Genomic DNA, 3,805 nt, shown 5'->3' on the forward strand with positions numbered 1-3,805 from the left:
AGCACGCGGTTGCTGTGTCTCCAGCCTCCATCCTTTCTTACCATCACATCTCTCATCAGTCTTTGAGGAAAAAGGGAGGCAGACATGTGGTCACCAGACCCGTTTTTGTTTCTGAAAGAAAGCCGCATCCTTTAATTACCCCTCACCATCTTATTGCTCCAATTATTACTGCAACTTTGAAATGATTCTTTTTTGACATAGGCTTTTTAATCAAGAACAAACAAGACCACACATCCTCCTGACTGATACATTAGAAACACATGTTTATTATGATAAATACCCTCATGAAAAGAAAACGTTTTAGTGCAAAGCCAAAAGCCAAACAAAGCGATGGAGCCAGAATCAACCTCAGGACCATTTCCCGCCTTTTCCAAGGCTGCCCTCTTTGGGTACCGAGCCTTTCACGTGTGAATGGGGTCCTGACTGGGGGAGCGGGGGGAGCGGGGCCTTTCTGCTGGAGTGTTTGCTCTGCCCAGAAAGTTCAGAGTACGATTCTGATCTCAACCTTGTCCTGCTCCAAGGGTTGCGCCATAAAAAACTTATAAAATTTAATGCATGATAAGCAGATCTGTGGCAAGATATCACTGACGTTTTAAATCTCCCCATCTAGAAGAGTTCAAGCTTAAGCAGACAGTGTTGGAGGCAAAGAATCCCAGCTACCAACTGAAGAATCTCAGTGCCTGACATTAAATAACCAACACGTGGATTAGGTGTCAAAGAAGAGGAAGGTCGGCATGACTGGGGACCCACACGCAGGGAATGTTCTCATACAAACACACACAGGGAGAGCGACTTGAGACCCAGCACCACAAAACCATGACACGGAGGAACCTGAAATAGAAGATGCAAACAGGAAGAAAGGAAAAAGAAGAGAACAGAAAATAATAGAAGATGGACCCACCACAGGACTGAAAGAGGAATCACCAAATGAAGATCAACCGATCCACCCCATCTGTGGGGTTTTCGGCAGAGTTTAGATAAAGATTTGTGTTTTATTTTCTTTTTTTACCTCCAACTGGCAGAGCTGGCCGCCACGGGAACTGTGTGATGTGCCGTGTCAGAGCTGGAGACACAGTCTAGAGCCCTAAATCCCCGCAGAGAGAGGACTTCCGCAGCTATGAGAATAAGTAAGTGCACCAAACCTAGTCTCCACTCAGCAAATATTTATTAGAATAGGCTTGTATGAAAGTGGGTAGAGCATGAACCAGGGCCAGGAGCCAAACAGCAATTTCCAAAGAGGACGGAGGCTAAAGGGACGGTAGTGCTGAGGAAGCGAAATTAAATCCTATTTTAAAGACATGCTCATTAGTGACAACGGGTATGCCAATTAAGTTAAAGCCAGTTTCAAATAAGAAAAAAAATTAACATTGTTGAGAAGGTGAAAACAAAAGAGGGAAAGAAAAAAATCCCATAAAGGGGGACAAAGGGCATTTGGGCGCTAACGGACTGAATGAGACCTCGCTGCTGAATAACACTGACTCCTCGAGTTTCCAGGGCAGGGCAGCCGAGACCTTCCGGTGGGGCTTCAGAAGAAGTTACAGATAGAACTTTGTCTCCAGGTATCAAGAGCCTCCCCCTGGGCTCCCTGCGGCCAGGCCTGTGCAGCAATCTCGTATTTCTGTGTGGAAGACGGTCGGCGGCTCCCATCCAATTCTCAAAGCGCTTAACCTACAGAGGTGCAAAGCCAGCATTCTAGAGACAGGATATTTTTGAGTTGGAAGTTGGGCTGATATCTGAGCATCCTTATTCATCCTTCCCGTTTTCCCCTCCATCTCGGGGGATGGACTGCTCTCCTCAGGAGCCTTCTCTGCACTCTGAATCTCATCCCACCATTTCTTCTCAGGTCCCTTTGCCCCATAAATCACAGTCCCCAAGACTCCACACTCCATCCCTTCCCTGTTTCACTTTATATATTCTATTCTATACAGCTCCAGCCAATTTCAAAAGGATGGTCATAAAATCTGCAAACATAGGTAAGTATGTACGAAATGATTTATTGATACTACATTACAACGTGTGACAAAATACCATCATCTATGTTTTCAGAATTTACGGCCATCCCATACATATTTATGGCTTCCAAATCAATCTCAAGCCAAGAAATCTCTCCTGAGCTGCCTGGGATTTTCAGAGTGTGGACTATGCACAGACCATCTCCACTTGGCACCCCCAGACACTCTCCAGAAAACATGTCCAAATCAAAGCTCCCCATTCCCCCCAAAGCCTTCCTGCGATCCCATCTCAGGGACTTGGATCCCTATTCTTACCCAGCTCCCCCAGCAGAAGCCGGGGAGTTATCCTCAGCAGCTCCCTCTCCTTCCCACTCTTCCTGCTTCCCACTGACCGGTCCGGTTGGCTCCTCTCCTACCCAAGTCCATCTCTGGATATTGCCACTGTTTAAGCACTTATCACGCGCATTCCCAGTGCATGGGAAAGTAATGTCTACACTATATCATGGTCTACTACCTGTGAACTAGCATCCTGTCTAAAAAAATAAAAGTACACACATTAACTAAAAAATATTTACTGCTAAAAAATATTAAAGATCAGTGAGCAAAGAGCAAGCAGCAGCAGTGACGTCAGGAGTCCTGAGCAGGAGCCCCCCAAAGTCCCGTGAACATGGGTCTCTCCAGAGTCGGAGGCACAGTAGAGTAAGCCAAGAAGCTCCCTGGGCACGCAGGAGGTGTAGAGCCGCGGCCAGGGACGGAGGTGAGCTCTGACCACACCTGCAGGGTGGTGTGTTTAGGGCACTCCGATACCCTCCTAATGTGGGTGCAAGATTTTTACTTTTCATGAGATATTTTTCTACTGGCACCTTCTCTAACAGCACCTTAGCTGTTCTAAGGAAACAGGTTTTTCTCTTTCATAGTATAACTAAAAATCAGGCTTTAAACAAGTTTACTTTTCTAATCTTAGTTTTAAAACTGAGAAATAAAATTCTGCCAAAACTGTCATTACCCTTGGAGTCCTTCAAGAAGAGTAAAATTCAAAGCATTTGGAACAGAATATGAACATTTTTTGCTCGAGCCGTGGGTAGTGGTGACTTGGCGCTGCGGGAGATAAGGGGAGCCATCCCGGGGTCAGGGAGGGGAGCTCATCCCGGGGTCAGGGAGGGGAGCCATCCCTCACACCAACAGACACACCTGCGGGGGGAGAGCAGCCGTGAGGCCACCTCACCCCAACAGACACACCTGCGGGGGGAGAGCAGCCGTGAGGCCACCTCACCCCAACAGACACACCTGCGGGGGGAGAGCAGCGTGAGGCCGCCTCACACCAACAGACACAAACACACCTGCGGGGGGAGAGCAGCCGTGAGGCCGCCTCACACCAACAGACACACCTGCGGGGGGAGAGCAGCCGTGAGGCCGCCTCACACCAACAGTTTCAGCTTTGTGCCTGTGTGGCTCAGTGGGTAGGGTGCCGGCCCCATACACCAAGGGTGGCAGGTTCAAACACGGCCCCAGCCAAAACAGCAACAAAAAAATAGCTGGGTGTTGTGGTGGGCACCTGTAATTCCAGCTACTCGGGAGGCTAAGGCAAGAGATTTGCCTAATCCCAAGAGCTGGAGGTTGCTGTGAGCTGTGACGCCACAGCACTCTACCAAGGGCAATAAAGTGAGTCTCTGTCTCTAAAAAAAAAAAAAAAAAGTCTCCAAAAAAATGTGGTAAGTGGTCCTATCTTTATAAAACTTAAAAGTTGTTTTGGTTGAGTAGACCAGTGAGAGCACAGTCAAGAAAGCAAAATCCATTCTATCCTTTCAAACAAAAAGGGATCTTAAACAGAGAACGGGTCACATCCAAGGTGA

Source organism: Otolemur garnettii, unplaced genomic scaffold (genome assembly GCF_000181295.1).
Source record: "Otolemur garnettii isolate 467f Iridium unplaced genomic scaffold, OtoGar3 scaffold00054, whole genome shotgun sequence".
NCBI lineage: Eukaryota > Metazoa > Chordata > Mammalia > Primates > Galagidae > Otolemur > Otolemur garnettii.